Source organism: Aplidium turbinatum, chromosome 1, assembly GCF_918807975.1.
Source record: "Aplidium turbinatum chromosome 1, kaAplTurb1.1, whole genome shotgun sequence".
Lineage (NCBI taxonomy): Eukaryota > Metazoa > Chordata > Ascidiacea > Aplousobranchia > Polyclinidae > Aplidium > Aplidium turbinatum.
Window position 1 is genome coordinate 55,712,434 of NC_137472.1, and position 19,904 is coordinate 55,732,337.

General features: G+C 37.6%; 1 protein-coding gene across 1 annotated transcript in view; it reads right to left on the bottom strand.

Moving 5' to 3' along the window:
* The window catches only part of LOC145767450 (uncharacterized), a 165,182-nt gene that overhangs the window by 82,797 nt on the left and 62,481 nt on the right, over positions 1-19,904 (bottom strand). The gene's annotated exons all lie outside the window — the stretch shown is intronic.

Below are 19,904 nucleotides of genomic sequence, written 5' to 3' on the forward strand. Positions count from 1 at the left end.
TAAGTTAGTGAGAAACAAACATTTAAATATCAGCTCTAATCAGTGGCGCGGGAACTATTGTTCTCAAGGAGGGGGGGGGGGGACTGAAGCTGCCGTAGTGTTGTAAGCATCTGGGAAGCCTCGCCCCCCAGACCCCCTCATGTAGGAGAACATTTAAAACTGGTAGTAGGTATTATCGGTCCCCTCCTGTGTGTAATAAGACGCCAAAAGCACACACATTGTAAGTTGTAAGAAACGAAGAACGGCAACAACAAAAGCAGCTGTTCAGGAAATTAAAATGAAAACGAACAAATTAGAAAGTGATATGAAAACGACAGTTTGTGGAAATGAGTTCTCACAAGCTTCCGAAGATTGCTTTTTGCTCAGGTTTTTCTCTGTATGAATTGTGTCATGAGTTTTTTGACATCGACAGTGTTCAAAATGTTTTGGTGGACATGCATCAACGCAAGACGAGTAAGTCTTTTTTGTGTCATTGAGCTTCTCAACTACGTTTTCAGGCGCCATAGAGCAGAAAAAGAACGTTCTGATGATGCAGCTGAAACCGGGAGGCAAAGGCAGAGCTCTACCAATTTTCGCGTTTCTTTAAAAAGATCTAGTGCATATCTTGCGATAGTATCTCAGCAACCTTTTTAACGGAGTTTGCGGTTTTTTCACTTGCAACATCGCTGAGCAAGGTAAGTTCCGTTTTATGGCGATCTTTTCTGATGGCATCGGGTAAGCTGATCTCAATATCAGATCCTTCCTCACCGTTTGCACAGCTCAGAACGGCCTTCTCTCTGTTGGCTGCTGTAAGCAGATCTACTTGGTTGAATCTTCGATCAAGCTCAGCTTGAACAAAATCAAGAGTTTCGATGTATTGCCGTTTCCACACTCCTTCTCCCGCAGACGACAAAGCATCCGATTCCTCTGTGCTTCGAAATCTTGCTAGCGTTTTGCTCACTTGGGGATTCTTTGGCGTCTTTAGATTATTGACAGACGTAAAGACGTTTGCTGCTTCCACAAGCATGGAAACGGATTAATCTTTTCTGAGATTTTTGATCCGTTTGCGGAAAATGGTGATGATCCAAAGATGAAGAAGCAGAGATCTTCTTGTTTTGGAGCTGTCTTGCGACGGCTTCTGCAAACTGAAAAACTTCACCGCTGCAGGTAATCGCAAAATAAAGCCACATCACGCGTGCTTATTTTACCAAGCTGAATAGGCCTATCTTTGCACATGCGTTTCCTTTCATTGCACTATCTTCTGTCATATGGGTCAGATATTGCAGCAGCCAAACATGGTAGGGTAGCACAACATGAGCGAAGGCAGAAGCACGAACGCACCAACGAGTAGGAAACAAACCCAGCAAATTGTGGGCAACTTCATCGGAACCAAAAAGCGGCATGAATAAACATTTACGTTTAGACGATCGATTCACGAATTACAACTGCAACACCGTGAACGAAGTTTAAGGCATCTGCAAGAAGCCTCACCTCCTTAACAACGTCTTGTACTGTAAAATCAAATCGAGAGCATGCTTACTGCAGTGAATGTGTATAACGATCCAGGGCAGAATGCTTTAAGTTTGGCCCCCACTCCGTTATAACAACCAGATTTCTTGCTGTTTTATGCTGCAAAGTGGATATTGCAGAATGATGTCCAATAAGCGATGGACCACCGTGTTAGTAAGGAAGGTGGCTGGTACCGCTACTGCAAGGTAATATAGCTCCCTGTGATTGACGACTCGTATTGCGAATAATGAGCGCGACCACACGTAACAGGAACTCGATTCATCGTAGCAATTATTGCTCGAATAATTTTCTGAAAATATGTTATGTACCGGTACCTCAAACTTTCAGAATTTTCTAGGGTGGGCTGAGGCAATTTTAGAAAATTCCAGGGGAGCTGAATTAGCTCTAGGGAGGCTGAAGCCCCTTGAGCACCTCTACTTCCCGCGCCCTTTGCTCTAACTATTAGGAATCCATAATTCCCATAGACTTGAAGCCAACATGTCAGGATTAAATTGAGTCAAAGCAAAGCTTTCTGTTCCAACTTTACAAGGGTAGCTTTTCTTAAACAATGTTGTTTCACGAAGTTCCATCATTTTAAACACAATGAGGAAAGTTCGAATAACCAAAGACCCAGAGAAACCAAGCTATTCTATCGAATTGACAACAACGAGTTTGTTTTTGTAATGTAAGCGTCGTCGACTCACAAGGGAGTTGTCATAGTGATCTGTTGTCGGTGGTAACGAAAAAGCTTAAATATCCATTCTCGTAAATGCCAAAATGTTAGACATTTCAATGGCGAAAACTGTAAGAATATTTTTATGTTTTTATAAAGTTAAGACAAAAAATTGTTTCGTCTTGAAATGCACTTCTGTAGTTTTTCTTGTTAAGCTGACAGTGGTCTAAATCAGTACTTCTCAAACTATTTGTTTTGGCGAACCTCGTTTGAAAGCCTCAAAACAGCCACGATCCTTCAAAACGGTCACAACCCTTTACAAATTTTATCATCTGAGATTTTATTTCATCGTATCACCAAACGGAAATAAATGCGTCATGCAGTAGAATATAATTTATAATCCAGCCCTTTATTATCACAATACCTAGCTGCAGGGGCTCCGAGAGGGGGGGGAGTCGGGCAACTTCCTCCCTAGCATAGCATTGTAAACGAAAAACGAGTAGTTTTTTGTTTTCACTTTTGAGGGGGGCCCATTTTTAATACTAAAATAAAAATGTACCAACTTTATAATAATATAAATAAATGAAGCAAGTGCTCTTTCATTTTCTCCTAATATACAGTAGCTGTACATGAATATGATATATTTTAACTTACCCTATTGTAGGCTAAATAACCTAGTTGTTGCCAACAATTAGTGGAGAATGTGGTTTTAGCACACTAAAACTTGTAAAAATTGTTTGTCCATGACTCAAAACCTTTTATTTCGTCTGTTGCGAGAATACAGTTTACGGTACAATTATAAACAATGCGAATAGAATAGAACCATAACAATCTAGATTCCACAACAGACAGGAAACAGCGAAAAAATCTGATCAACAAATCAGTGGCGTAGCCAAGGGGGGGGGGGGGGGGTTGGGGGTTGCAACTCCCCCACACCCCTTTGGCACGCGTGTGACGTTATGATATTGAGAATGATGCTTTCACTCTAAAAAAAAATTGCCTAATTTTATACAAAACTGCATGAAAAGAGCGAGTTTTGTCAATACCAAACATTCAAACATCTCAGCCAGGAATTAGCAACAAGAAAACATAGAGACTGAGCTTTATTTCCGAAAAATGCCGAAGAAAACATGATCTTATCCTTTTGCTATGCCACCGGACAGCACCATTTTACAGGAATATTCATACCCACATTTTTGTTGAAAATGCTCTCAGAGTGCACCAAATTCAAAACAATTTTTCAAAAGTTTCTGAGAGGGCTCCCAGACCTCCCGCCGTTGGGTCGTCAAAACCCTCCTTTCAAAATTCCTGGCTACGCTACTGCAACAAATAATAAAACCATGAAAAGTTATTCACCTCTAACCACGCTTGACTTTCTATATACAAATTACTAAACAAATCAAATATAGTCATTACTATCTAAACCCTTGATAGCCTGTTTCACTTAAAGGAGGATCATCAGAAGGTCCTTATTCAAATAGAATCAATAATTTTAATTTCAATAATTCAATCAATATACAAATTTCTAATCATGAAATAGTTGCTTTGATTTTCACAGCAGAGCAGTTCTGAGATGTTGCGATGGTAAACGACTTAACATTTTCCCTTTCAGATTTATGTTTGTAATCCCATCAACAATTAGTAATCAGAAAAACTTTTTTAATTTTCGTTAGTTCAAAGAATAAAAAATGCTCATGCGGTGTTCTTAAGCTTTTTTTGCATCACATAATTTTTGATGAACATTGTCAAAATATTGCAAATTAAATGCTTCTAGACATTTTGAATGACACATCAGTGTGTCAAGACACACTTATCTATCATGCGTTTTGTATCATTGTTTTGTATTGTATATTGTCTACGGCAGGGGTTCTTAAACTTTTTTTTAACGCGAACCCCTTAAAAACAATTTTGATTTGCGTGGACCCCCTTTGTGGCCTAATCCGAAAAACTTTTTTGATCAGCATGAATTGGACATAACGCAATAAAATTAATATGAATTGGTAACAAAATTTATGTTTTATTAAATTTAAAAAATAGCAAATGCAGATTGTTTTTCAATATCTTCGATTTAATTTCATTAATGTGAAGGATGCTGCTGTTTGTTTTCAACAAGAACATGAAATTGTGGCTTCGTATTTGATAGAGCAACACGCATGTCATTATTTGCATCCCACCGGTTTCGACTCTTTGTTTTGATAGTTACCAATGATGAAAATCCTGACTCACATAAATAGGCTATGTAATAGCAAAGGGCATTAAAGCAGCCATATAGGCTATGCTTAAACTTCATATCAACGAACTTCACAAATCGCCAATGCTTTTCGAATTAAAGGACATTCTTAATGGTTTCATTGCCCTTAGTTCAATCAACTCATCTTTTGCAAGGTCCTCATCACTGATATATTCCAGTTCAACGAGGAAAGGGTAACGTATCCATGCTGTATTTTTAATATCCTCTGGGCTAAGCAATAACCTCTGAAAGAGTTTTGCAATGCATCCAAATGTATGCACATGTCTGTGTGTCTCCAATTTCTTTTTCCACAGAGATAACGGCAGGGCCTTGAGTAGAACGATTTACCTCATATGAGGTGAATCGTTCTATATGTCACCTTCATATGAGTAAAAACATCCGCCAAGTAAGCTAACACTTGAATAAACTCTTCACTGTTTAACTGCTTTCAGAGTTCAATACTTTTGTCTCTTAGAAAAAAAGAAAAAGCGCTTCAAAACTTGTCTCTTTGACAGCCAGCAAACTTCTTTATGATAGAGGAGAACTTCATGTTCCGCTCCCATTTCTTGACATAACTTTTCACACTACCAGACAAAATTTATTTCAACTTTGTTGGGAGAGTTTTTGATACTAATGCATGGCGATGTAAAAGCAATGAGTAACGATAACCTGAGGAAAATCATCAGCGTTGTTTGAACTTAATCTCTTTTCTTTAGAAAAATTCATCCCATTTTTAGAATTGTACACTAAGATTTCCATTGGGCCTTCATGGACCCCCTAAAACTAGTCCGCGGACCCCTTGGGGGTCCACGGACCCCAGTTTAAGAACCCCTGGTCTACGGTATGTCTATATTTAAATTTTTTAACAGGAAATCGATGAAAGAATTTCATTTACATTGAAATAATCATTTATTCGCATAACTTTCATTATCTTTTCACATTTTAATACGAAGCGTGACCACCTTTATTGTCTATCACCTGTAAAAGTCGCTTAGGCATGGAGTCGATTAAATTTTCACAGTTTTCCTGGATTTGTTCGTCGTGGCACCAGGTCTAAATTATGGCTTTTATCAGCTTGGTTTTGATAGTACAATCGTTTTTGCGGAGCGGGTATTTACGATTGACCACAAATTTTCGATACAATTTAAATCTGGTGAGTTTCCAGGCCAGTCCAACACTATAGTTGGTCACAATTTTTGACGTATGGCAAGGAGCAATGTCCTGCTGAAACACCCCTGAACCATCTGGAATCGCTTAATGTGACGAGTAATGTGACGCAATAATGTGTAATCCCCTTAAAATGCTCTTAATTGTGAAAGCCTGTGAACTAACATTATCAAACAACAGGAATACCATAATAGAAATCGGTTTAGGATTGAATGATAAAACATTATCTTGGAAAAACGTGAAAAAACTCTCTTGAGTCAATAAATATGCATAAGGGTGTACAATAAGTTACTGTGTCATTTTATTTTATATCCACCCATAAGCCTCGGTTATCAGCTGTTGAAATAAAATCGCTTTTTCATTTCCGTCTGCTATGTTAAAACTGGCACTACGTACCAACACTACAGGGAATGGGATGGAATGGAATGGAATGGAAGACAGATTTTGGGATGGAAGATGGAAAATGTCAAGGATAGAAAGGAATGGAAGATCTTGATGATGGGATGGAAGACAATCTTCCATCATTCCATTCCAATTCTATCATTAACTTTCTGACGCATTATCATTACATGCAAAATATTACGTTGCTTGCTGAAATAATTCGATTTTCGGTTCGTATTAAACCAACGCCTAGCACTAAACGGTACGTAATCATTAGGAAAATACTGCTGTTAAATTTTTAGCTTAAATTTAGCCTATGGTGTTTAGGTTTATTTGTGGCATATTCAATGCGGAGATCACAAAATGTGAAGAAGGAAGAGATTTTTGAAATGGAATGGAAGATAGAATGGAAGATTTCTAAAATGGACTGGAGATGGAATGAAAGAAAATCTCAGGATGGAAGATGGAAAAAACGTCTTCCATTCCATCCCATACCCTGCCAACACATTCTTATGTGTACTTTGAATGCTTTGAAGGTGATTATCTTTGACTTTAGTTAAGTTATTGGCAAGGGAAAACAATGGTTGAGATTCCCTCTCTAGGATTTGTTTTGTTTTGTTTGTTTATCTTTATCCTGCATTGCGGGAATGCGGACTTGAGCGCTATGCATCGGTGTACGCCTTCCGACATACACCTGACCCACGCTGCAGCCGACGGCAATGTCTGTTTTCCGGTTGTCTACTTTACTTATGACTTAAATTTGGTACTACCCATTACTCGAAATCGATCACTAGGTAGATGCAATTATCGTTAAGTTTCTTGCCCAGAGAAACAACAGCAAGTGCGGGTGGCTGGAGTCGAACATGCAGGCTCTCGAGTGCGAGCCCAACGCGCTAACCACTCGGCTACGGCTGCTTTGAAGGTGATTATCTTTGGCTTTAGTTGCGTTATTGCCAAGGGAAAACAATGGTTGAGATTCCCTCTATTGAATGTATTGCTTTTATTCTTTATATAAGACTTGTTACAACTAGTAGCGTTTGTTTTGGTTAGTGATGTTTCGTGTGTTGCTATGGCGCCATAGTTAATCAAAACCCAGATCTGTCTTATTTTGTTCCCATCAAACTGTTTGGTGTTCTTAATCAAATCGATTTGAAAACAAAGTTAACTGCAATAAATGTAAAGAAATAAATAGTTGCTGTAACATAATCATTGCACCTCTTCATAATTATACAATGAAGCTTAATCTTGTTTAAATTTGGGGGTTTGAACCAGGTTTGCGTTTTCATTAAAGATATTAATAATGTATTTACTTGATTCGGTTAAGCCATATTATTGTACATATTCTTCTTGTGGCAGTGAGCACTGTCGCACGAAACAAGTGTATGGCATTCCATCTGAGAATAAACAAGGGACTAGGGCTGCTGTGCCACAAGTGTTAGTCCTCGCTCTCCAGCTGCCATCTAAAGAGCGCCATGGCCGCCTAGATAAAACTATAAAAGTACTTCAGGTCCCTCTTACTGCCTACCTATTCATTGCAAGTTTGATGAAATCTAATTAAGAGAAAATTCAATGCTCTTTGTTGGGACTCTGGGTGGACAATCATGAAGGATGTACTCTTTCTAAGCTAGCTGGTCATTAAGATGATGTACAACCGTATTAAGCTAGTAAGACCGACCGCTGCAATCAGTCGTCCCAACCCCCAGGGTGGCTGAGAGAAATGGTTAGAGAGGGACTCGACTGAATCTTTTTTCTTCTGGCCATAGGCAAGGGTTTAGAGGGAAGGAAAATGTCAGATTACAGAGGAATGTTATGTCTTGTACCATGTCTTTAGTTTTCGTCATTATTACCCATAAGGCTTGAGTTGTGAGCCTTTTTGTGCTCCACATGTATGTGCTGTCAATGTCGAGCGATATTTTGACTCAACGTTGGTCCAACAATCAATGTTTGTAGAGTTGTTGTGACACCAGAAAGATCGTTCTTTCTAACCAACTTTAGATCACTTTGAATAAACGCGGAGGGTTTAAAGCTGTATATAGGCCAGCAGCGTTCTTCTTCGTGCGCAGCAAGAAACAAATCTATAAAGTGAACAATAATCAACCCAAATTTTTCAACTTATTTCGGTCTCAAGCAAGTTTTAACTTTTGCGTTTTGTCGCTTTTACCTTTCTCTAGACCTTTACTATGTTGACGTGTTGTTTTCGCTGTGATAGTCAGAAAAACAAAACAAAAAAATGAACTAATTATTTTGCTATGGCAGGACGAAGGAAAAGCCATAAGTCTTAAATGACCACTTCCTTTCTTCTGGAAAATATATTTTGGTTGTTTAAAGAAGAAAAGAAGATAAAGCAACTGAAAGGAAAAGAACGTTAGTATGCCTAATACGTTAGTAAGGAAGACTTTTATTTGGCAGTTCTATCTAAAAGAGAGAAATAAAAACCTTTTATTTCGTCTGTTGGGAGAATAGTAGGCTATGCGGTACTATTATAAACAATGCGAATAGAAAAGCACCAAAACAATCTGGATACCACAACAGACAGGATGCAGCGAAAAAATCTCATCAACAAATAATAAAACCATGAAAAGTTATTCACCACTTGACTTCCCATATACAAATTACTAATCATGTAATAGTTGCTACGATTTTCACCGCAAAGCAGTTCAGAGATATTGCGATGGTAAACGACTTAACATTTTCCCTTTCAGGTTTATGTTTGCAATCCCATCAACAATTAGTAATCAGAAAAACTTTTTTTAAATTTTCATTAGTTCAATGAATAAAAAATACTCCTATGCGGTGTTCTTAAGCTTTTTTTACATCACATAATTTTTGTTGAACATTGTCAAAATATTGAATCGCAAAATCGACGCTTAACGCCGACTTTTGTCCAGACAGACTTAAGCCGCCTTAAGTCTGGTTTCTGAATTCCGCCCTAAATGCTTCTAGACATTTTGAATGACACACCAGGGTGTCAAGACGCACTTATCTATCATGCGTTTTGTATCATTGTTTTGTATGTATTGTCTATGTCTATATTTAAATTTTCTAACAGGAATTCGATGAAAGAATTTCATTTACATCGACATAATCATTTATTCGCATAACTTTCATTATCTTTTCACATTTGAATGCGAAGCGTGACCACTTTTATTATCTATCACCTGTAAAACTCGCTTAGGCATGGATTCGATTAAATTTTCACAGTTTTCCTGCATTTGTTCGTCGTGGTACCAGACCTGAATTGTTGCCTCTATCAGCTTGGTTTTGGTTGTACAATCGTTTTTGTGAAGACGAGTCTCTACGATTGACCACAAATTTTTGATAGAATTTAAATCTGGTGGGTTTCCAGGTCAGTCCATCACTTTTATGTTGCTTCATTTGAAAAAAAATTGGTCACATTTTCGACGCATAGCCAGGAGCAAGGTCCTATTAATACACCCTTGAACCATCTGGAATCGCCTAATGTGACGTGTAATGTGACGCAATAATGTGTAATCTCCTTAAAATGCTCTTGTTAAAGCCTATGAACTAACATTATCAAACAACAGGAATACCATAATAGAAATCGGTTTAGGATTGAATGATAAAACAAAATCTTGAAAAACGTGAAAAAACTGTCCTGAGTCAATAAATATGCACAAGGGTGTACAATAAGTTACTGTGTCATTTTATTTTATATATCCACCCACAAGCCTCGGTTATCAGCTAGTGAAATAAAATCGCTTTTTCATTTCGGTCTGCTATGCTAACTCACTAATTCTTTCCTGCCAATATTAAGCCAACGTAAATTCCCACACGGAAATTGAATAAAGCACCAAACTGCACCATGCAGAGTGCAAGCTTTACCACTGTTGCTGCAATAAAAATAGTTCTAACCCTAACTAAATATGATGAAAATTTAGCCCTGAATGATTAAAATTGGCACTACACATTCTTATTTGTACTTTGAATGCTTTGAAGGTAAATATTATCTTTGGCTTTAGTTGCTTTATTGCGAAGTGAAAACAATGGTTGAGATTGTATTGTTTCTATTCTTTGTATAAGACTTGTTACAACTAGTAGCATTTGCTTTAGTTAGTGATGTTTCATGTGTTGCTATGGCGCCATAGTTTATCCAGAACCCAGATCTGTCTATTTTTGTTCGCATCTAACTGTTTGGTGTCCTTCATTAAATCGACTTGAAAACAAAGTTAAGTGCAATAAATGTAAAGAAATGAATGCTTGCAGTAACATAATGAATTTTGAACTTTCAATATAATTAAACAAACACTGCTTTAATTCTTCTGTTGTGTGGAATGTTAATTAGCTTTCACGACGGTGATAAAGGAGGTGGTATATCGTGCAAAAATCCAAGGGCGCTATAATGCGTTGCTACGCCAATGTGTTAACTCAGTAATTATTTCCTGCCAATGTTAAGCCAACGTAAATTACCACACGGAAATTGAATAAAACACCAAACTGCACCATGTAGAGTGCAAACTTTATCATTGTTGCTGAAATAAAAATAGTTCTAACTCTAACTACTCTAAATATGATGAAAAGTTAGCCCTGAATGTTTAAATCTGGCACTACGTACCAACACTACAGGAAATGGGATGGGATGGAATGGAATGGAAGATGGAGTGGAAGACAGATTTTGGGATGGAAGATGGAAAATGTCAAGGATGGAAAGGAATGGAAGGATCTTGATGATGGGGTGGAAGACAATCTTCCATCATTCCATCCCAATTCCATCATTAACTTTCTAACGCATTATCAAGACATGCAAAATATTACGTTGCTTGCTGAAATAATTCGATTTTCGGTTCGTATTAAACCAAAGGGACTGTTGCCTGACGAGTATTTGGAATGGAATGGAAGATTTCTAAAATGGAATGGAAGAAAATCTCAGGATGGGAGATGGAAAAAACGTCTTCCATTCCATCCCATACCCTGCCAACACATTCTTATGTGTACTTTGAATGCTTTGAAGGTGATTACCTTTGGCTTTAGTTAAGTTATTGTCAAGGGAAAACAATGGTTGAGATTCCATCTCTGGGATGTAGGCTATTGTTTCTATTCTTTGTATAAGACTTGTTACAACTAGTAGCGTTTGATTTGGTTAGTGATGTTTCATGTGTTGCTATGACGCCATAGTTTATCCAGAACCCAGATCTGTCTCTTTTGTTCGCATCTAACTGTTTGGTGTTCTTAATTAAATCGATTTGAAAACAAAGTTAAGTGCAATAAATGCTAAGAAACGAATGCTTGCAGTAATATAATCATTGCACCTCCTCAAAACTATACAATGAAGCTTCATCTTGTTTAAATTTGGCGGTTTGAACCCGGTTTGCGTTTTCATTGAAGATTTTGATAATGCATTTACTTGATTCGGTTAAGTTGTTAAGCTAATGAGACCCACCGCTGCAATCAGTTGCCCCAACCACTAGGGTGGTTGAGATGAACGGTTAGAACGGTGAGAGAGGGACTCGGCTGGATCTTTTTTCTTCTGGCCATAGAAAAGGGTTTAGAGCAGTGGTTCCCAACCTTTTTGTTGCCACGGACCCCTTTAGAAAAATTATTAATTCTGCGGACCCCTATCTAAATTTTGTCTGAAACTCAATTAACATACTATTGACTATTGTAATAATGCTACTCAACTACTGTACTGTGTCATATTGCATTGCATTGCATACTCCTGCGGCAAATATCAGATTAAACAATTGCTCAAATAAGAAAATGAATGAATTGTTCAAGAAATGTCAGCAGTATTTGAATATTAAGGTGACCCAAAGCGCCACGCCGAAATTTTTTTAACGTGAGCGGATTTAATGAAAGGGCTGTTGTTGCCTTTCCTGAACTAAACGACTGAACTGTGGTTGAGTTTTTGACAATCCAACACGCTGTCATCTTCAACGTCCAGGCGATTTCGATGCTTAGTTTTTATTGTAACAAGAGCTGAGAATCCTGCCTCGAAAAGGTAAGGGCTTATGAATGGTAACAAACCAATAATCGCTTGCTTTGCCAAGAATGGGTAGGTTTGTAGTTGTGAGCACCAAAATTCTTCCATAGTTTTTGAATGACATTCAACGCGTAATAACTCTTTTGATCTGAAATCAACTAAATCATCTTTACTGAGATCGTCATTGCCAATGTTGTTCAAGTCATAAAGAAAAAGATTTCGAATCCATGTTTCAACTTCGTTCGGCAGGTATTCTAAATAAAAATAGCGTTGAAATGACATTTGCAGGGTTTCCAAGTGTGTCCAAAATTTTTCTCTCATAAGATCAAAAGAATACATTCTCTTGGAGCTTCATCCATCAAGATATGATCTTCTAACATTGAAAAGTTAGCGTAATTACCTGCTTCCATTCTGCGCTTCCAAACCGGCAACTTGGCTAAAAACGCTTTCAGTTTTTCAGCTGCATCAATTATGGTCACACCTGGTCCTTGAATGCCACGGATTAACATTGTTAATATGACCGAAAATATCGGCTAAGTAGGCCATGCCGTATAGAAACTTTTACTTTCAAACAATTTTGAGAGGGGACTTCCTTTTGCTTTCAAAAGAGTTGATACCTCATTTTTTTAGCTGCTGCAGTCGTTTTAAAACTTCTCCTCTAGATAACCAACAAACCTCAGAATGACACAAAAGTACTTCATATAATCTGACCCTACTTCTTGACAGAGCGCTTTAAAAGTACGGTGGTGTACAGCTCTGCTTTTGATGAAATTAACGACTTTTACGCAATTCGTCAGAATTTCTTTGAGACTTGCTGCTAAAGTTTTTACTGCTTAGGCGTACCTGTGCAAGAAGCAATGGGTAACAACCACGAGAGGAGCTTCGTTTTTTACTAAAGCTTGACAAATTTGCATTTAAAGAAAGATATGAAAGTAAAAAGATCGCTTTTCTTTTTTTCTCCAAAATTCATCAAGCTAATCACGGACCCCAAATGCTTTCTCACGGACCCCCAAGGGGTCCGCGAAACCCAGGTTGGGAACCACTGGTTTAGAGGGAAGGAAATGTCTGATTATAGAGGAATATGTCTTGTACCATGTCTTTAGTTTTCGTCATTATTACCCATAAGGCTTGAGTTGTGGGCCTTTTTGTGCTCCACACGTATGTGCTGTCAATGGCGAGCGATATTTTGCCTCAACGTTGGCCCAACAATCAATATTTGTTGAGGTGTTCTCACACCAGAAAGATCGTTCCTTCTAAACAACTTTAGATCACTTTGACTAAACGCGGTGGGTTTAAAGTGCAACTGCAAGATGACTTTGACCACACTTTATTTGAAAGAGCATGTTTCAATCTATAAATACCAACCTCGCCCTTACATTTTAAGGCTATATTTATCTCAATAAAAATTATCAAAACTATGGTTTTCCACGCGCTTGTATTTTTGGCCACGTTCCTACAATGGCGGATTGCATTGCACAACACACGGATTATGACGTCAGTTGGAGTCAGACAGAAGCGATAATCGCTTTTGCAAGTCCTTTAGTTGTATTTGTTCTAGAGCAGTGGTCAGCAACCTTTTTTTAACAAAAGAGCGATTCTGTTACATATTTTGGCAGAAATGACCAGCTGAGAGCCACAAAACGTAATATATGTGTTTCAAGTAGATCAGACCACAGTTTCTTTGCTACCGAACAATTCTTTTTTATGCCGTCATCTCTATTTGTGTAGCCTACGGCTTTCCTCGCTTACAATCCATTGAACTGCCACACAGCCAGCAGCATTGGTGTGGCATGGGGCTGTTTTTCATTTATTGAAAGCTTCCTTACTCTGCTCCGATCTTTGCATAACTTCCAATAGCCTACTGCCTAATTTATCTAATCTCCAAAAGGGGATAATGTGCAGCAAAATTAATGCTCTATAGCTGTTCTGACAGTGCCTTTTGAAGTCATTTATTTTGGGATTTTTCCCCACATTGGCTATTAAGCATGCAGAAATGCCAACATCATTTGCATTGAATGCAAAGTTCATGTTTATGTCCAATTGTCCATGCTGAGTAACATCTCTGTTTTCGCCTAAAACTTTTCTATTTTTATTTGTGCATGGCTACTGATAAAAAGGGTATGCTGTTCAGTGTTCACGCCAAAAGCTGTAAACTGACCTGATAAAGTCAAAACTTGAATAACAAAACTTGTAAAAAAAGTCTATTATTTTCTGATAGAGTAGCCTATCACTCGATCAGAGTTAGCTCATTGCTGCATCATCTTGCACAACTAGTAAACAACGTTTTGATGCCGTTTTTTTGTTTCATTATCACAGTCGAACGCATAGGCTATACCAAATCATGTCAAATCTAGAGGGAGCCGCTTCAGAGGAGCTAAAGAGCCGCATGCGGCTCCGGAGCCGCAGGTTGCCGTCTACTGTCCCAGAGGAAGGAGGTTTTCTTTTCACTGCTTCGATCTTGTTGCACGTGCTTTTTATGTGAAGGCAGGTGGTAGCCTATAGGCTATTTGCAATCTCGAGTTTGAAAAAAATAAGCCAGGTCTGCTGATTTATCCATTGAAATTGTTGGTTAAGGGACAGACCAAAGCTGTCATAGGCCCATGCGAGGTAAGGTACGGTACGTCTTAACTAATGTTATGTGACATTCAAACCACGAAATCGAGCGGTGTGTAAGCTGTAAGGGTGCTTAACGGCATGGCGGAGAGCACCTCTTGCATCACTGTGTTGGACGACTTCCATGAATTGGTCAATCCAGCAGTCCTACAAACCTTCTTCAGGGTTGATAGAAAGAATTGGGAAGAAGATGGCAAGCCCAGAGGACGCGAGGGAAAGTTGTCAAATGAGTGAGTTTACTTGAGCTTGTTTACTGTTCAACAGCCTTTCAAGAGGGTGCAACCTAATTCGTACCATGAACATTGAACAATTCGTACCGTCAGTTCGTAGGCTACCTTGAAAAGATCAAGAGAAAAAATTAAGCTACTAAAAAGGCGAAGTCGCTGATCGCAGCTTTCGCAAACAAACAAACTGAAAATTGAAACGGGGATTCCGTTTTTCTGCAGTTTCCTCAAACAGTTTGGAATTTCCGGTAATGATCCTAAGAGTTTGCCGAAGTCGCTGATCGCAGTTTCCGCAAACATTTTTTCCGGTAATGATCCTAAGAGTTTGCCGAAGTCGCTGATGGCAGTTTCCGCAAACATTTTAAAAGGGTTAGGGTTAGATCGGGGTTAGGGTTAGATAGGATTAGGTTAGGTTGTGATCAGAGTTTCTTCAAACAAACAAACTGAAAAAGATCGAGAGAAAAAAATAGAACGAAGCGAAGTCGCTGATCGCAGTTTCCGTTTTTTCGCAGTTTCCGCAAACATTTTAAAATTTCCAGTAATGATCCAAAGATTTTTGAATGATCCTAAGAGTTTGCTGAAGTCGCTGATCGCAGTTTCCGTTTTTCCGCAAATATTTTAAAATTTCTGGTAATGATTCTAAGACTAAGAGTTTGCCGAAGTTGCTGATCGCAGTTTCCGCAAACATTTTAAAAGGGTTAGGGTTAATCGGAGTTTTCGCAAACATTTTAAAATTTCCGGTAATGATCCTAAGAGTTTTTGTTTAATAAAATTAATTTGCGTTCTTCTGGTGAATATTTACTAGGTTACCTCCTGATGTTAAAGATGATAACTAGCTTTTTTATTTCCGACGTTTCGTCAATCAGCACGACTGACTTTTTCAAGGTGGCTAAGACAGGTTAACACAACCTGTTCAGCAACGATGGCACAACACAAAAACATACTGATAAAATGTCTTTTTGTTTGTTTGCGGAAACTCCGATCAGCGACTTCGGCTTTTTTTAATTGTTTCTCTCGATCTTTTCAAGGTACGATCTGACGGTACGTATTGTTCATGGTACGAATTAGGTTGCATCCCTTTCAAGAGCTGGTTGCTTAATTGTTCCATTCATATTTAAACGAAGCTGTTATATCTCTCAGGCAATTCAGGCTGGTCGCTTATAGGCACGTGCTGGAGTGGCTGTTGGATGGAGAAGTTCTGGGCTAGTCGAACAGAGTCGTGCTGGCATCCTGCATTGTCTCTTTCATCCGCAGAAAGTACCCCAGCGACGATGGAGATTATGCTGGGTTCCGAAGACCAGTGTTACCATTTTAGTCTTTTTAAAACCAAATCTGGTTTATTTGCAACTGTTTGGTTTATTTTTTTTCGATTTGGAGTGTTTTTTTTTGGTTTGTTTTCGATTTGTGTGTCGTAATGCGATTTGTCATCAGTATTGTATGTTGGTTTATTTTTTAGTTTATTTCTGCTTCAATTTGGTTTATTCTGGTCTTTTTTTAGCCTTATCTGCATTATTTTAAAATAACCTAGATGTCAACACTGCCGAAGACAGTCCCAATGAATGCTAAAGCGTTATCGCATGATAGTCGACTGTACTATGTCCTACAATACAATACAAAATGTTTTCGATATAACCAAGTTTGGCTGTTGTAATCTACGAAACTAGCCTTCGGCGATGGGCTTCGCAAACCACTCCTGGCACACAACCATGAACAACTAAATTTGTAGCCTATAATGCTGGCTGAAAGATGCGTCTTCATTATGCATGCCTTATAAATTTGCGCATTCACTAGCAACCAAGCCTATCTTGGCTAGTTTCAGTAGTTTGGTCTCCATTAAACTCGACTCCAACTGACGTCATATCACTAGGTGGCGTTGACGAGTTTGTCACTTCCAGGTAGCGTGAGAGAGAAACGCTAGAGAGCGTGAGAAAAGGGTCGGTTTCTCGGCTGTGGGCCTCAATTGTAAGGAAGTGAGTTTTTCAACAGGTACCGGATGTCTTGGCAATGGATTCTAGCCAATGTTAATTCGATCGTGCAGTTCAGTTGCACTTTAAAGCTGTATATAGGCCAGCAGCGTTCTTCTTCGTGCGCAGCAAGAAACAAATCTATAAAGTGAACTATAATAATCAAGACAATGTCTATAAACATGTTATTTTCAAATCATTTGTGAATTTTATTGGATTATAGTTTTTAATAGTCAATCAAACATAACTACAACGATGACAACAATTATCATAAATAAGTGCTAATGTTGGTAAATAAAAAAAACAAGTTTATTGAAACATCCTTCACATATCGATTCTATAACTTAACAGTCAAACAAAATGAAAATTGCATTACCACAAAAATTGTTTAAAGAAATTTAAGGGTGTTTGGTTCTTATAGTGCAATGAGCATCTACATCTTTTTCGTTAATACTGAAATAAATCTTGATGAAAATTCAGAAGTGAGTACAATACATAGTAAGACATTTCGCGTAAGAATATGCTGGCTTTTATATTTTACACAGAATTAAAAATTTATTCATATGCAATTAAAGTAGACAAAAACTAAATACAAAATTTTTACATATTAGTAAAAGTGTAGTAATAACACATAACTTATGGAAACTTAAAAAGCGTCAAGCAATAGCAATGTTGCACAAATCTATTGACCCACAGAAAAATAGATTCAATCAATTAAATTAGATGGTTGATTTTATTCACGCTTTTGATTTCCATCAGCATAAAACCAAAAAGATTCAAATTTTTTTAATTTTTACGATGAAAATCATTAAAGCAGTTGCTACTTTATTGTCTAACCATGGCCACCTGGAGATGCGGCCTGATTTGTCACATTTTGCAGATTTTGGTTACAGCTACTGCTAGTGCTTGACTGACATTTTTTGAGATGTTTTTACTTTTTGCGGTTTCCTCATGACATAAAACTTTTTTGTTGCCTTGGGGAAGCAGTAGCAAACGCGAAAAAGTAAGTTGAAAAACACAAAATCAGACTGTTATTGAAAATTAACAGTCTGACTAAAATCTTCGAAATCAAATTTTCTTTGTTTTTCAACATGTGAGGATGTTAAAACCTATTGTGTCATCTGGGGAAAAGATTAAAGAAAGCGTAAAAATGTAAATTTTAGAAAAAATTATTTAAACGTTCGCCCAAAGTTAGAAAAACCTGGAAATTTCTTCAAAATGTGACAAATCAGGCCGTATCTTTAGGTGGCCATGGTCTAACTAAACACAACAAAATAATAACAGTTACTTAGAATAACAACAAACTAAAAGTCTAGGCTACTATGCTGTCAGTGTGTAACTGATTACAACTAATTTAGTATAATTAAGTGTTTGTATAATAGCAATTATTAATGGAATTTTACTTCTAGTATTGATTTATGTTATTAATTAATAGGATAATAGATATAGTTGGAATGTAGGATAATATAGATAGTGGAGAATAATAGATATATTTTAGAAAGTTGATATTGGTCAATGTATTAGTTCCTTCCACTCTTTGAACTTCGCCTCACAGTCATCTTTCAACTCCTTTTTTTTGCAGTAAACCTCCAACACTACATCCTGTGATCATAAATTACATAATTTAGTCCTAAAATAAAAAAGTGACAGAAAGCAATAAAAATGGAATAAACAAATTTTGCTTTGTATAACACACCACAACTTTCGTCCAATCTACGTTGCATAAGTATGTGTTTGTGTGTGATAACGTCTGCGCGATGTTCGAAAGGACGTGGGTTCGACACCGCTCCAGAGCACGCGGCTGTGTCTCGGCAAAGGCACTTAATGGCAAGCTGAAATAAGAGCAGCTGACTCGAAGACTGTATGTCACTTCGCTGCTTCCTGTAATCTGTTGTATCGCATCTGTGATCGCAGTGTACTGTGTGTTATCGCAATGGGCGCAAATAAAAGCATGATTATTATTATTAAAGTAGCCCTATCTGACTTGAATAAGATCGTTAAACGGTAATGAAATACTTTCATTTCCTACTTTCATGATGATGAAATAATTTGATTAGATACATATCGTCGTTAATAAGCTGAACTATCGTAAGTCCAAATTTTTCAAAATTGCGTTTTTGATTGATTTGGAATCTTTATAGACAACAGTTTATTTTGTTAAAGAATCATAACTCAATCTATTTTAGTTTTGATGATACAGAACGATGAACTATAGAGTTACGATAGTTCAGCTTATTAGCGACGATTTACATACCATAAACACTATAAACAGCCTAGGGAGCATATGAAATCTTTCCTCTTTATTCATCGGCCTAGCACAACTTGGTTGTTCTTTGGAATAAAATAAGAACTTGTCAACTGGATCCTCGTCTTTTCTTCCGTAGTCGAATTTCTTTTCCTATGAACGTAAATACATTACAATTGTCTGAAGTAAATACAAAGTTGACTGCTTTTATCAACTAATGGCCTTATCAAGTATTTGGAAATACAACTGTTCAGAGTTATCAGTTGTGTTTTTCGTCACCGTCATTATTACTAATATTTACCATCATTACTAATATTACCTTCAAAATTTGACTGATCGCATTGACTAGTCTTTTTGAATGAATTGAGTCACGGAAAAAAACCTATTGAATGGGCTATTTAACCTACTTCAATCCGGTTTAAACTTAGCGATGTGTTTTATTTATTTGTTAGGAAATGTCTATAGCGAGAAGATAGATTTGATAAAGCCAGGGTCGAATCCTATCAGCAACATCAGGGCGGAGAGTGTAATGAAGCAAAAGTAATGTAGCAAAGACAACTTTAACCATCTTATCCATCACATCAGGTCACATCACACAACTAAATATGACAGCATTAAATAAAGTGATTTTTTTATGTTTTTGCCGGACTGTGGCCGCAAACTCTACGCCGCATACTTGCGGCGTGGACTTTTTGTTTGCGCTAACGCTTGCGGCCACATTTTTTTGGATAGTTTGCGCTTGAGGCTGCGCCGTAAAGTTTTCGCGTTTTTTTAGCGCATAGCGTCAACGCATACTTTTTAATGTCTTTTTTTCTCTGCAACACTCCAATACCTTCCAGCGCTGCAGTTGAAAGAATATTTTCAATGGGCAAAGACATATTGGAACCAAAACACAGCAAAATGTCAGATGAACACTTTCAGATGCTTGTGTTTCTTTGTGGAAATTCAAAATAAAACTTGTTTGTTTCGAGTGGTTTATAC